Genomic DNA, 16,636 nt, shown 5'->3' on the forward strand with positions numbered 1-16,636 from the left:
AGTGAACAGTGACATATACCCTTGCCAAAACCTGGCCTACACAAAAATACCTACACAAAGTGAACATGGACATTTACTCTAGCCAAAACCTGGCCTACACAAAAATACCTAAATAATTATTGTATAACTGATTGTCAGTTAAAAAGCAGCATGCAGTTAAAATGTCAAGGCAATCCAGTGTAGTCTAATCTACAATGCACTATTGCATTTATGTATGGTTACCAATTCTAAAACCTGGCAGCCTTTCACTCTAAGGGCCTACCCTCCCCCTGATCCCAGGGCATTCAAACGTGACTATGGGCTGTGTGACTAGACACTTCCCCCATGTATGTGGAACCCAACCAGAAACCATCTAATTTCGTGAACAAGGTGAACCCATGGGCACCAGGTTGTCTAAAAACAATTCTACTAATTTACATCAAGCATGGCATGTGTTATTCATGCAATCAAAAGCAAGCATTTTTATCCATATGTATGCCGGTAACTGTAGCTCTGCGTGCCAGTGTGTGGAGGATGGTCGCCCCCACTCAGTAAAAAGCCAACACCTGCTGATTAAACAATGTTTGCCATACAATGCATCGTGTGTATTTTGCAGTCTTGTTGACCTGCCCTATGGCAGAAAAAATGTCTTCATACCTAAAATTCTGCCATCTTCAGTGGTTGCCAATACTTGTAGCAGTGTTGGGCGGTATCAATGAACCCCACTAGGCTAGAAGTTCTCTAGCAGAGCTGGCATCAGAACCCATAGTGGCTAGCTTATTGTGCACAGTTTCTATGTCACAAGCATATAAAGCTCCTGCAATTAATGAATCTAGCTCCCTAGCTACGCGCACTCTAGTGATGGGCCATAGAAATGGACTCCATTTGTAGCAGCTTGGTAGTACTAAGGAAACATTGCCTCATGATAAATCTATGTCTAAGTGTATCACTGTAATAATGGAGGTGTGCATTACCAGCCTACAATTTACATGTTGCTTACTACTGGAAAATCTAACACGTTCACAGTGTCTACCTATTGTGACTTGGAGAATACCCTTCTTCAAGTGGGATATCTACCATATACAATATTAGTTTTTAGCCACAAACACCATACTACTATCCGGCAGTGGCTGTTTCATCACACCATTGTGTAAAATGCATTTAGTCAAGTTATAGTCTATAAAATCTTTGCGAGAGCACTCGCTGCAGTTCTTGGTCAGAAAAACATCACATTAAACAAATCGTTGTATCCATTCACTGAAACATTTGGGCCTATGACTTCATAGACACCAGTCATATGAGTCAGTGACAAAAGATGTCTGACAATGTGCCAGGCCAGTACGCTAGCAATTCCATGTGGATACTCATTTGTAGCGCTTTTCCAAAGAATTATTCCAAATGTCTACAATCAAAAGGTGACTCTTTGCATTAGTGTGCTGGAGACAGCTGTCCCCACAAAAACATGAAACTGGTTGGTTTAACAAAAAACCGTGTCACACTATGTGTCATAAAATCAAACATCAAGTCAGTCATGGTTTCATTTACCTGCCTTAAGCTGGCTGTAAAAGTATCCAGTGTTTCAAAGGTTAGCATCTCAAATTAGAGCTCACACACTTGGCAGCATTACTTCAATTAAGAATCTTAACCTACGCACAGGTGACTTTGATGTGCGCACTCAATTTGTCACAAAATAAATTACGCTCCTGCTTGCATAATTCTGCTGCCCCAACAATTCATACATCATTTTCCTGCCTACGTGCAACGTAGAGGTTTTTTTTTTTTTTCAAAAAGCAAAACATCTCTGGTTAAAGCAATTCAGTTGGAAGAGCAAAACCATTTCGTTTTTTCAGATTCATCTCAAAAAGTGCATTTAAAAACCATTTTACAATGTGTTAGCATTGTGGTGCATGATCTTACAGTCCACAACTCATTGTCCATAGTCCTTTAAACAAGAAAGGCAAGACATGTCAATTAAGTTATTTCCAGCAACTGAATCATTTGAATGTGTAGCATCAAATATTTGATAATTAGCCAAGTCTGCACCGTGCCAGTTCAGTAAAAGTTATTACTCTGTTGGACACCTTTCGCAGGTTGCAGAACAAATAGCAGCATGGAGTGCGGTGCAGGACACGTTTAAAGTTGACTCGCATCTCGCAGTAACTCGCATATTCTCTGAGATCAGTGTCACCCACATACTGCACACATTTACGCCAATAAGGACACGCTATTGTCCTGCTTTTTTGCCTAGGCAAAATACAAACAGAAATGTTAGGATTTCATCAAAACTTCAATATCATTATTCTTCAATATCAGCGTTATCCACCCCTTCCCTGAACACCACCCCCATTTTCAGAAGTCTCATCAGGTAACTACACACTTTATCATTGCTACTGCAATTATTTATCACCCTTCTGCATGTTTCTGGGGGCTTATTTACACTCAACCATACGGGGTGTAACTGCCTAATCACAAACTCATTTGTGCAATGCGATCATAGTTGGTCAATGGTACCTCAGATTGCTCTGTGATTTTTACAAAAGCCATATAATAAGTACCCAGGTCACACAATGCTTTTCTTTTTCACCAAAGCGATCACGAATGCCAGGCGCCAACTTGCTTCCAGTGTCTCATGATCTTGATTTAGTTTGCCCTGCTGGCATCACTCCATTTTTCAAAGGTAAAGTCTTTCAGTCCAATACCGCCTGCAGTTGTACAAGCAGCTTTGTTTATTTTTTCTCCATACAGCTAGTGTCTTTCAAGCCTCTGGTTTTTCACTTGTCATTTTCTCAAAGGGTGTTTGCTGTTTCTTGGACTACCCCTTTGAGCGCAATAGTCTAAGTCAGTTTCTTTTGTTGCTTCAACAAATCATTCATTCTTGCACTTAGCCGTGAGGCTTCTGGATCATGGCTAATGTGCAGTGTTCATGTTGTACTCCAAAGCCCTGCTCTGCATGTTGTCTCTTGCAAAACGGCTAAGCACTTTTGTCAGTTTTGCTTCCATCTGGAATGCCATAATATCTTTGTCAGTTACTCCATCCCTGGCAATGTAGCTTGCAGTTTGCCAGATGTGTATTCTATCTTCTCAAAGCGCCTAGAGGTTTCTTCTCCAGTGCACAGCGCTTTACTTCAGTTCACATCACATGGTGCATGGGAATGCAGCTTGCACAGCAATAGCGTTTCATTTCACATCACTTCACATGGTGCATGGGAATGCGGTTTGCACAGTAATGTCTGTTGGAATGGGCAGCTGTCTTTTCTTAGCCCATTCACAGATGCACAGGTTCCCCAAATGTTCAGATGTGATGTGCCCGTCTGCCATCCTGCATGCAGCGTTTGTTTTCCTTCCAGTGTTACTGGGCAAATTCTTTACTTCTGATCAGTTCTGTTATTGCATGCGGTTAGAAAGTCTCTTTTCTGCCTTTGCACCCCCTTCCTCAGTTTTCTGCTCACTGACGGTCTTTTCACAGGGGAAGGAATGCAGGAATGTCATTGTTTATCTTTCGTGTGCACCTGGCAGCGCCATGAGCACGCAGCAAGCTTATCTCTTTGCTCTATAACTCTTAAACTGTGGCGGCTTCAATGGAAAGGCACTCGTTTCAGACAGTTCATACAGATGAACTCTTTCTTGCACTGCTCTTGTCCAGCAACTCAGAAAAGCTCCCATATCTGAAGCATCATTTCACTAAACAGAAGTGCAGTATTCTGCTTTTGTCTGCCTTCCTTTCGCGCACCTCGCCCAAGACAGCTTCAAGGCACAAGCTCTGCACACACAGCAAGACTCTTATTTTCAAAAGAGGCACTTTTCTTCATCAGATTCTACTCCATGTAATTTTGCAAAATGTCAAAGCGTCTTTAGCCTGTTTTAAACTGATTAATGTCTCATTTAAAAGGCATATGTTTTTTTTTTTCTCTTCTTCTTCCTCGTAGTTTTGTAGTTTGGTTTCACGAACTCAATCCAATGTAATGTGCGCCTTTCAAGAGAACCCGTAACCTACTAAATCTTTGTGCTATCTTATCACACACAGATTTTTCATTCTGTTGTACCATTGCCAGAATATAAAAACTTATTTCAGTGCATTTAAAAATAAAAATGCCATGTTTAGTGCAGCTCCCTGCACGGTTTTTTCCTGCAAGAACAACCCACACTCTGTATTGCTTGTGGGCTGTTAAATGTGTCAACAACATTTTTCACCATATATCACAGTCAATAGGTCACTATTTCCAAATCATACATCACTTATAAGGCAACAGTACAAATCCATGGCATAGCGTGGGAACAGTCAAAAATACTCCAGGGGCAATTTAGAGGCAATTTAGAAAAATATAAATTGTTTTTTCTCCCCCCAAACCATTGCAAACTGATTCTGCAATTTCAAATCAATACACAAAAATCGAAAATCCAAATAACATCACTCACTTTCTTTTTTAAGTGAGTCTCTCACCCATTATAAGCATGGCACAGCTTAAAATGCAATATAACCATTTTAGTGTGTTTCCTTAAAAACAGAATTCGCCACCACTAGCACATGGAATTTACAGTTGCCAAAAGAAAAAAAAACAAACCCTTTAGGCTCTCAGCACAGATGTTACTCTTTCTCCTAAGCACGGCTCATTCCCCACGTTATTTTTCAGGAATGCCAACACTTCAAAAGCATACATCAAAAAAGCGAACCTTCGCCTCCGAACATTACAGCCCCCCACTCGCTAGCACACTGGGGCTGAGTCAATGGTTAAATTACTATTCACAATTTGCATGTCAAATCCTTGCAATTATTTTTCCTGCCCTAATGACAGAATAGAGATGAGAACACCGTCTCACTTTGCATTTCAAATTACAACTTTAAACTGGGGAAACCGCATGATAAAATTCTTTTCTAATTGAGCATACATCTTTCTTGACCATTCATCGGAGCGCTTTAAACAAAGCCATTTCCCGCTTGTTTATCGCCTTGTACTCCCTTGGCTCCATTCCCAAGCAATAAGTCAGTCACGACTGATTTACTGAAGGGAGTCTTAACCACACAAGCTATCGGCCACGGCAAGCCGACACAACACTGCTGTCTTTTGAAGTCTCAGAGCTGCAGTGAGACCCCCAAGGAAATGCGACAGCCTGCTCTTCACTCTACACTGTGTTCTCTCACACAATTTGTCATTTCACAGCAAGGCACTGCTCTGCACAAATCCCCAAGCTGCCACCAAATGTCGTGATCTGGGCAAAATCTTCCTCGGGGCCAGCCCTTTGAGAGCAAAAAATACCCAATTCAGCCCAAAATACAGGTTCTATTGTGCTGAGCAGTGATCTCATGCTAGTGACAAATGACACCTTCAAATAAGTTTTAGCATATTTATTCTAAGCAGTGAATTTCATATACATTTGGGATTCAAGTTAGAGAATATTACAAAGCATAAAACCTAGAGAAATGCAAAATATAGTGAAACATGGAACTTAGATAAACATAGAGAAACATAGAGAAATATAGAGAAACATAGAGAAACACAGTCTTACGTCCCTTTAATCAGCACTGGGAGACCCTGGACCTCATAAGCTAGCTGTAAACAAGCCCCGCTCAGAGAACAGTGCTGCAGGACACCGTCAGAGCCAATTCCGGGCACTTGACCTTGCACGAACCAAGTCCACAGGACGATCTCCCCCCGAGTCATGGGAGCATGGATATTTTATAATCTCGTGCTGCCCGTCCATGACGCACAGTTCCAGAACTTTCCCTGTGCAAAATATAGGCTGGCTCATGGAAAAAACCCAACTCTGTTAATTTCCACTGCTCCGTCTGAGCCCCACCCTGGCTCCCATCTGCGAAAGCTCAGGAATGTCTTATCAGTGCCTTCCCAGAGAAAAGGAAGATTAGCTTGGGGCCAGGGCTACCGTTAGTGAGGCTGAATATTCTAAGGGAAGCAGGGATGTATTAACCCCATCTGCAAGCTCTAAAAGGCATGCACTCATAGCTTAGTGTTTATAGCGCTTAAGACTGGCTATCTAAGCGCTATATAGGTGCCATAATGTTCCAAACACTCCAAAAATACCTATTAGCTACAGAGCTAGGGCCCTCTCCCTGCCTGTCTATCAACAATGCATAATGTGACCTATCACTCATACTAGGCCTGCATATTCCTTGTAGCTCACTACTGCATAATGGAAGTGCTACAACAGACTACTGTCAGCATTTTTAGCACATACTTTGAATACATTATTGGCTTTCAGCGGCTAATGCTGTCATCTAAAGCCCTGATTGGCAAGGTTGCAATTTCGTGTATCACTACAACATATAACAAGTGAAATTCTTGACTCTGCTCCCTCGATCTGTCCCTCAGCGGAAGGCTTTTTAGAATCTCCTTAGATAGTTTCTCTGATGGTTGGAAAGTTTCATTTGAAGCATGATTCCATGCAGGAGCATTCCCATCTGTGCGATATTAGCTGGATCTCTGATGAATGTGAGGACGTCAACATCGATAGGTCTCCCCACTAGCTGTGGAAAGTCAGTGACTAGGCGAAAGAGGACATTGTGTGCCAATCTGCTGTCTTCTGGTGACAGGGACATCTGTCCTGTCTTGCTGGGTTCAGGATTATATGTTTTTTCCTTGATGTAAACAATGTCTGCACTGTCCGGTCGCGTGGAGCGCGACTAGAATTCTAATGTTATTTAATATGGCTTAAATGTTCAGTGTTTGCTTGGTCTCGAAGAGTTGGACAGTCTTCGATTATGCGAAAGAACAGTACGTTGATAAACTCATTTACTTCCGCCTGGGTTGGGAACATTTGATTCTTTCTCACTGTACTCAGGGAGTATGACAAATTGTTTGGCAATGACAATGAGGAGTTGTCTTATTGTCTTATTTCGTTTTCAGGATCTTGTAAAAAGTCTGTGACACTGGTGAGCCTCCCTACCAATGACGGGTATGACCTCAGTACTAAGTCGAAATAGGTGACCACATCCTTGGCGATGTCGCTTCTGTGGGCCACCATAAGTGATTCCGAATAGAGTCGGAACAAGTCGGGATACTTTATTTGCTTCCAATGTAAGTGTCCTCAGTAAAAAGTTGGCATATCCTTTTCTCATCAAGGCTTAAGTGTGCTTCAGTCCAAAGTTCAAAGTCAACAGATTATATTGTGGTTTATTTGTGCAATTGTCATCTTCACCCTGCAACTAGGATGCACAGAGTATCCTTTTCATGTCCTATCCCCTCTTTGCTTAGAGGAAGTGTCCAATTTAAGCCACAACTTGCAAAAGGTTCTTTGTCTTTACTTTGCTGGTCATGAGTCCTTCTTCCTCGTCATGGATCTCGTCTGTACGTGCTGTGCTTCTTCCCCGTGGCTCGTCTATTCCTCTCGTTGGGGTGAAGACAGGGGGCCTTCTCCGATGTAAGGTTTGATATCGCCGAGAAAAATCCACGCTCTTCTGCCTTGTAGTTTCACTGCGGACGGAGTGCAGTCCTCCACTCTAAAAGGACCATTGAATCTTGGCTCGTCTGTGTTCTGTGCTGCGCTGCACCATTTTCGTCATCGCTGCAGCTGGTCTGAAATTACAGTAAGGCAAGATGTCATGCAGTTCCGATAGTTTTGCATTTCAGACCCTAAAACCTCTCCTGTTGACTGGGAATCACATCTAGCTCTATCTCGGCGTGACAGGGGAGTTCTCATTCTTCTTCCTGTGGCTATCTCGTGTGGCGTAAGATGATGGTCGGAGCCTGGTTGGTTCCGAAGTGCATACAGTGCCAGAGGGAAGGCAGTGCAACCATCCCTTCCTTAGAGTAAGCTTCAACTTGGCTATCCTCTCCTTTAACAAGCCGTTGAGCTTCTCACAGATTCCATTACCTTGCGGATGATAAGCTGATGAGAACCTGTGCTTTATACCAAGCAGCAAGCTAATCTGCTCAAATATTGAATTAACAAAGTGAGGGCCATTATCTGATCTCATGACTTCGCACACACCCCACTTTGGGAACACTTCCCTCACTAAACATGTGGCCGCAAAGGTAGAGTCTGGATGTGTACATGGACCTGCCTCTATACATCTAGAGAATGGACACACCACAACAATTAAGTATCTGTACCCATTACATACTTGAATCATGTCGACGTAATCGATATGCAAGTGCTGAAAAGGCCCATTTGGCCTGAGGATGACTCCTCTCATTACTTTTAATGTGTGCCCAGCGGTGAATTGCTGGCATATTATGCAGTTCACCATAACAAATGCAACATGCTCAGCTAAATTCGGTATGAACCAGTCTTCCACGAGCGTTGCGGCTAGATTCTCCTTTGTCATGTGGGCTGGGTAATGTAGTTGCTCCAGCGCTAATTTTAATAGGGCTGCAGGCATTACTGGTTTACCAGTCTTGTCGCCACAAGCTGTCAGAGGGGTTTAAAGAACACCTGTCTTGATATTGGGCAAAATCTTCCTCGGGGCCAGCCCTTTGAGAGCAAAAATACCCAATTCAGCCCAAAATACAGGTTCTATTGTGCTGAGCAGTGATCTCATGCTAGTGACAAATGACACCCTCAAAGCTTTAGCATATTTATTCTAAGCAGTGAATTTCATATACATTTGGGATTCAAGTTAGAGAATATTACAAAGCATAAAACAAAGAGCAATGCAAAATATAGTGAAACATGGAACTTAGATAAACATAGAGAAACATAGAAAAATATAGAGAAACATAGAGAAACACAGTCTTACGTCCCTTAATCTCAGCCCTGGGAGACCTGGGTTTCTCATAAGCTAGCTGTAAAACAAGCCCCGCTCATAGAAAAACAAGGCTGGAGGACACCGTGAGAGCCAATTCCGGGCACCTGACTGTACACGAATCAAGTCCACAGGCGATCTCCCCCTGATCCCATGTGTGCATGGATGTTTTATAATCTCTTGCTGTCAGTCACCATGACGCATAGTTCCAGAACTTTCTCTGTGAGGCTGGTTCATGGAAAAAACCCAGCTCTCTCTGAGATGCTCCCTGCTCGCTCCTACCCCCTCCCTTGGTTCCCATCTGCGCTGGCTGAGGAATGTCTTATCAGTACCTTCCCAGAGAAAAGGAAGATTAGCTTGGAGCCAGGCCTACCGTTAGTGAGGCTGAATATTCTAAGGGAAGCAGGGATGTATTAACCCCATCTGCAAGCTCTAAAAGGCATGCACTCATAGCTTAGTGTTTATAGCGCTTAAGACTGGCTATCTAAGCGCTATATAGGTGCCATGATGTTCCAAACACTCCAAAAATACCTATTAGCTACATAGCTAGGGGCCCTCCCTGCCTGTCTATCAACAATGCTTAATTTGACCTATTTCATACTAGGCCTGCATATTCCTTGTAGCTCACTACTGCATAATGGAAGTGCTACAACAGACTACTGTCAGCATTTTTAGCACATACCTTGAATACACTATTGGCTTTCAGCGGCTAATGCTGTCATCTAAAGCCCTGATTGGCAAGGTTGCAATTTCGTGTATCACTACATTCCACCCCTATTCAACGTTTGTGCGACAAATGCTGACTAATACCTATCAATATAGTATTTAGTGCAGTGATAAAGACCTTGGGGCTTTGCAAGAGGTTTAAGCAAACTATCTTATAGCGGTTAGTTAGCGTGGCATGCAAGGTAAAACACTACCTAAACAAAAATGTACACAAAGTGAACAGTGACATATACCCTTGCCAAAACCTGGCCTACACAAAAATACCTACGCCAAGTGAACATGGACATTTACTCTAGCCAAAACCTGGCCTACACAAAAATACCTAAATCAATATTGTATAACTGATTGTCAGTTAAAAAGCAGCATGCAGTTAAAATGTCAAGGCAATCCAGTGTAGTCTAATCTACAATGCACTATTGCATTTATGTATGGTTACCAATTCTAAAACCTGGCAGCCTTTCATCCTAAGGGCCTACCCTCCCCCTGATCCCAGGGCATTCAAGCGTGACTATGGGCTGTGTGACTAGACACTTCCCCCAGGTAGGTGGAACCCAACCAGAAACCATCTAATTTCGTGAACAAGGTGAACCCATGGGCACCAGGTTGTCTAAATAAAAACAATTCTACTAATTTACATCAAAGCATGGCATGTGTTATTCATGCAATCAAAAGCAAGCAATTCAATCAATATGTATGCTGGTAACTGTAGCTCTGCGTGCCAGTGTGTGGAGGATGGTCGCCCCCACCCAGTAAAAAGCCAACACCTGCTGATTTAACAATGTTTGCCATACAATGCATTGTGTGTATTTAGCAGTCTTGTTGACCTGCCCTATGGCAGACAAAAATGTCTTCATGTCTAAAATTCTGTCATCTTCAATTGGCTGTCAATACTTGTAGCAGTGCTGGGCATATCAATGGGCCCCACTAGGCCAGAAGTTCTATAGCAGAGCTGGCATCAGAACCCATAGTGGCTAGCTTATTGTGCACAGTTTCTATGTCACAAGCATATAAAGCTCCTGCAATTAATGAATCTAGCTCCCTAGCTACGCGCACTCTAGTGATGGGCCATATAAATGGACTCCATTTGTAGCAGCTTGGTAGTACTAAGGAAACATTGCCTCATGATAAATCTATGTCTAAGTGTAGCACTGTAATAATGAAGGTGTGCATTACCAGTCTACAATTTACATGTTGTCTTACTACTGGAAAATCTAACAGGTTCACAGTGTCTACCTTCTGTGACTTGGAGAATACCCTTCTTCAAGTGGGATATCTACCATATACAATATTAACTTTAGCCACAAACACCATACTACTATCCGGCAGTGGCTGTTTCATCACACCATGGAAAAAATTCATTTAGTCAAGTTATAGTTCATAAGATCTTGGCGAGAACACTCGCTGCAGTTCTTGGTCAGAAAAACATCACATTAGACAAATTAAACAAATGGTATCCATTCAGTGACAAAAGATGCCTGACAATGTGCCTAGGCCAGTACACTAGCAATTCCATGTGGATACTCATTTGTAGCGCTTTTCCAAAGAATTATTCCAAATGTTTACAATCAAAAGGTGACTCTTTGCATTAGTGTGCTGGAGACAGCTGTCCCCACAAAAACATGAAACTGGTTGGTTTAACAAAAAACCGTGTCACACTCTGTGTCATAAAATCAAACATCAAGTCAGTCATGGTTTCATTTACCTGCCTTAAGCTGGCTGTAAAAGTATCCAGTGTTTCAAAGATTACCATTTCAAATTATAGCTCATACACTTGGCAGCATTACTTCAATTAAGAATCTTAACCTACGCACAGGTGACTTTGATGTGCGCACTCATCTTATCTCAAAATTAATTACACTCCTGCTTGCATAATTCTGCTGCCCCAACAGTTCATAAATCATTCTCCTGCCTACGTGCAATGTAGAATATTTCTTTTTTTTTTTCAAAAAACAAAACATCTCTGGTTAAAGCCATTCAGTTGGAAGAGTAAAACCATTTGGTTTTTTCAGATTCATCTCAACAGTGCATTTAAAAACCATTTTTCAATGTGTTAGCATTCAATTGCTGTGTCACACAGCTGTATGTGGTGCCTGATGTTACAGTCCACAATTCATTGTCCATAGTCCTTTAAACAAGAAAGGGCAAAACATGTCATTTAAATGTGTAGCATCAAATACTTGATAATTAGCCAAGTCTGCACCGTGCCAGTTCAGCAAAAGTTATTACTCTGTTGGACACTATTCGCAGGTTACAGCATTGAGTGCGGTGCAGGGCACGTTAAAGTTGAAATAGCATGTCGCAGTGGCTCGCTTTCTCTGAGAATGCGTCTGACCCTTCTTTGATCAGTGTCACCCACAAACTGCATATTAACTTCCTGATATTGTAAAATGTCTTGTTGTGCTTTGCCTAGGCAAAATACAAACAGAAATGTTAGGATGTCATCAAAACTTCAATATCAGCGTTATCCACCCCTTCCCATAATACCACCCCCATCTTCAAAAAGTCTCATCAGGTAACTACACACTTTGTCATTGCTACTGCAATTATTTATCACCTTTCTGCATGTTTCTGGGGGCTTATTTACACTCAACCATACGGGGTGTAACTGCCTAATCACAAACTCATTTGTGCAATGCAATCATAGCTGGTCAATGGTACCTCAGACTGATCTGTGCTTTTACAAAGCCATATAGTAAGTACCCAGGTCGCACAATGCTTTTCTTTTTCACCAAAGCGATCACAAATGCCAGGCGCCAACTTGCTTCCAGTGTCCCATGATCTTGGTTTAGGTTGCCCTGCTGGCATCACTCCATTTTTCAAAGGTAAAGTCTTTCAGTCCAATACCGCTTGCAGTTGTACGAGCAGCTTTGTTTATTTATCTTTCTTTTCTTTGCAGTGTCTTTTCAAGCCTCTGTTTTTTTCACTTGTCATTTTTTCAAAGGGCGTTTGCTGTTTTTGAACCACTCCTTTGAGTGCGATAGTCTGAGTCAGTTTCTTTTGTTGCTTCAACAAATCATTCATTCTTGCACTAAGCCGTGTGGCTTCTGGATCATGGCTAATGTGCAGTGTTCATGTTGTACTTCAAAGCCCCGCTCTGCATGTTGTCTCTTGCAAAACGGCTAAGCACTTTTTGTCAGTTTTGCTTCCATCTGGAATGCCATAATGTCTTTGTCAGTTACTCCATCCCCTGGCAATGTAGCTTGCAGTTTGCCAGATGTGTATTTTCTCTTCTCAAAGCGCCTAGAGGTTTCTTCTCCAGTGCACAGCGCTTTACTTCAGTTCACATCACATGGAGCATTGGAATGCAGCTTGCACAGCAATAGCGTTTCACTTCACTTCACATCACATCACATGGGAATGCGGTTTGCACAGTAATGTCTGTTGGAATGGGCAGCTGTCTTTTCTTGGCCCATTCACAGATGCATAGGTAAATGTTCAGATGTGATGTGCCCGTCTGCCATCCTGCATGAAGCCTTTGCTCCGTACCACAGTTTACTGGGCAAATTCTTTACTTTTTGAACAGCTCTCTGTTTTTGCTCCCCCTTCCTCAGGAATGCAGGCATGTTTATCTTTCGTGTGCACCTGGCAGCGCCATTAGCACGCAGCTTATCTCTTTTGCCTATAACTCTTATACTGTGGCGGCTTCACTCGTTTCAGACAGTTCATCCAAATTAACTCTTTCTTGTACTGTTTCTGCTTTTGTTTGCCTTCACGCACCTCGCCCAAGACAGCTTCAAGGCACAAGCTCTGCACACAGAGCAAGACTCTTGTTTTTCAAAAGCGGCACTTTTCTTGTCATTTTTCTACTCCATGTAATTTTGCAAAATGTCAAAGCGTCTTTTTTTTTCTTGTAATGTGCGATCTTTCAAGAGAACTCGCAACCCATTAAATCTTTGTGCTATCTTATCACACACAGATGTTTCATTCTGTTGTACCATTGCCAAACTATAACCACTCAGTTCAGTGCATTTAAAAAATAAAAATGCCATATTTAGTGCAGCTCCCTGCACGTTTTTTTTTTTCTGCAAGAACAACCCACACTCTATTGCTTGTGGGCTGTTTAATGTGTCAACAACATTTTTCCCCATGTATCACAGTCAACAGGACACTATTTCCAAATCATACATCACTTATAAGGCAACAGCACAAATCCATGGCATAGCATAGGGACAGTCAAAAATACTCCAGGGGCAATTTAGAAAAATATAAATTGTTTTTCCCCCCAACCATTGCAAACTGGTTCTGCAATTTCAAATCAGTACACAAAAATCGAAAATCCAAATAACATTCACTCACTTTCTTTTTAAGTGAGTCTCTCACCCAATATAAGCATGGCACAGCCTAAAATGCAATATAACCATTTTAGTGTGTTTCCTTTAAACAGAATTTGCCACCATTAGCACATGGAATTTTACAGTTGCCAAAAGAAAGAAAAAACTCTTTAGGCTCTCAGCACAGATGTTACTCATTCTCCTAAGCATGGCTCATTCCCCTTCCTCATTATTCAGGAATGCCAACCCTTCAAAAGCATATATCAAAAAAGCGAACCTTCGCCTCCGAACATTACAGCCCCCACTCGCTAGCACACTGGGGCTGAGTCAATGGTTAAATCACTATTCACAATTTGCATGTCAAATCCCTGCAATTATATTTTTTTTTTCCTGCCCTCATGACAGAATAGAGATGAGAACTCCGTCTCATTATGCATTCCAAATTACAACTTTAAACTTGGGAAACCACATGATAAAATTCTTTTTCTAATTGAGCATACATCTTTCTTAACCATTCATCGGAGTGCTTTAAACAAAGCCATTTCCCGCTCGTTTATTGCCTTGTACTCCCTGGCACCAATCCCATGCAATAAGTCAGTCACAACTGATTTACTGAAGGGAGTCTTAACCACACAAGCTATCGGCCACGGCAAGCCGACACAACATTGCTGCCTTTTGAAGTCTCAGAGCTGCAGTGAGACCATCAAGGAAATGCGACAGCCTGCTCCCCACTCTACACTGTGTTCTCTCACACCATTTGTCATGTCATGGCACTGCTCTTCACAAATCCCACAAAGCTGCCACCAAATGTCTTGATATTGGGCAAAATCTTCCTCGGGGCCAGCCCTTTGAGAGCAAAAATACCCAATTCAGCCCAAAATACAGGTTCTATTGTGCTGAGCAGTGATCTCATGCTAGTGACAAATGACACCCTCAAAGCTTTAGCATATTTATTCTAAGCAGTGAATTTCATATACATTTGGGATTCAAGTTAGAGAATATTACAAAGCATAAAACAAAGAGCAATGCAAAATATAGTGAAACATGGAACTTAGATAAACATAGAGAAACATAGAAAAATATAGAGAAACATAGAGAAACACAGTCTTACGTCCCTTAATCTCAGCCCTGGGAGACCTGGGTTTCTCATAAGCTAGCTGTAAAACAAGCCCCGCTCATAGAAAAACAAGGCTGGAGGACACCGTGAGAGCCAATTCCGGGCACCTGACTGTACACGAATCAAGTCCACAGGCGATCTCCCCCTGATCCCATGTGTGCATGGATGTTTTATAATCTCTTGCTGTCAGTCACCATGACGCATAGTTCCAGAACTTTCTCTGTGAGGCTGGTTCATGGAAAAAACCCAGCTCTCTCTGAGATGCTCCCTGCTCGCTCCTACCCCCTCCCTTGGTTCCCATCTGCGCTGGCTGAGGAATGTCTTATCAGTACCTTCCCAGAGAAAAGGAAGATTAGCTTGGAGCCAGGCCTACCGTTAGTGAGGCTGAATATTCTAAGGGAAGCAGGGATGTATTAACCCCATCTGCAAGCTCTAAAAGGCATGCACTCATAGCTTAGTGTTTATAGCGCTTAAGACTGGCTATCTAAGCGCTATATAGGTGCCATGATGTTCCAAACACTCCAAAAATACCTATTAGCTACATAGCTAGGGGCCCTCCCTGCCTGTCTATCAACAATGCTTAATTTGACCTATTTCATACTAGGCCTGCATATTCCTTGTAGCTCACTACTGCATAATGGAAGTGCTACAACAGACTACTGTCAGCATTTTTAGCACATACCTTGAATACACTATTGGCTTTCAGCGGCTAATGCTGTCATCTAAAGCCCTGATTGGCAAGGTTGCAATTTCGTGTATCACTACAACACCCTCAACGTTCCCACAGGTTTTTCTCTTCCTGTGGTGCCTCCCCTTGTAGTTCCATTGTGTTTGCCCCAAATTGTTATACCTTTCAGGTGCACTTTGTGTAACAATCATTCTTTCGTTGGCATGGATGACTTCCACTGCCATGATTGTTTCGTTTTTAGATGCCATACGCTTCGCTTCCGTGTCTGCTGCTTGATTTCTGCGTGAGATAAAATCTGTCCCTCTTGTGTGGGCGGCACATTTCATGACCGCTATGTCCACTGGGAGCTGTAGTGCTTTAATTAGCCTGTCCAATAGGGTTCCGTGCTGCACTGGCGTGCCGTCCGCTCGGAGGTAGCCCCTCCTTTTCCAGCACGCTAAGCCTGCGTGCACTGTCAACGTCACATAGGCGGCGTCGCTGTACACTGTTACTTCCTGGTCTGCATGATTCTCAATGGCGAGTATCAACGCCAATAATTATGCGGCCTGTGCTGAGTAATGAGATGGTATTCGCGCACTAATAAGTACTCAAAATTCTCCATTTGCTATGTGTTTCATTACAGCGACACCTGTATGTCTTTGTCCGTCACTTTGATCGATCCTTGAAGATCCATCAATAAAGACGGTCTCTCCTCCTGCCAAGGCATTTTCTTTCACCCTGGGGATTTCATCATAGAATTCTTCGTAATGTGCACATTCATGTATCAGCTCTCCTTCAATGACTGACTCTGCTATAAACGGAGCTGGGTTTACTATCTTACATCAGACTATCTTTATCGATGGATTCGATATGATCACTTCATAAGAAGAAGCTCTCTGAGATGTCAATGTGCCCTTTGGTTTCTCCAGAATGGCAAATAGCGAGTGCTCAACATACAATGGGCCTCATTCTGGGTTTGGAGCTAACCATGGAGTAATTAGCTCCATGGTTGCCTCCGAAACCGTCCCAAATCCGGCATGGTGAATGGAGTAATTACCGGTCCATTCCAGGGTTGGAGGGACCGGTAATTCCCCATTCACCTTTTGCCCTTCCCCATTCCCATTTCTGCCCCACAGGGCTCAATGGGAATGGGGAAGGAGGTAATTACGGCACCGTAA

This window comes from Ambystoma mexicanum, chromosome 1p, assembly GCF_040938575.1.
Source record: "Ambystoma mexicanum isolate Mex_15411 chromosome 1p, UKY_AmexF1_1, whole genome shotgun sequence".
Classification (NCBI taxonomy): domain Eukaryota; kingdom Metazoa; phylum Chordata; class Amphibia; order Caudata; family Ambystomatidae; genus Ambystoma; species Ambystoma mexicanum.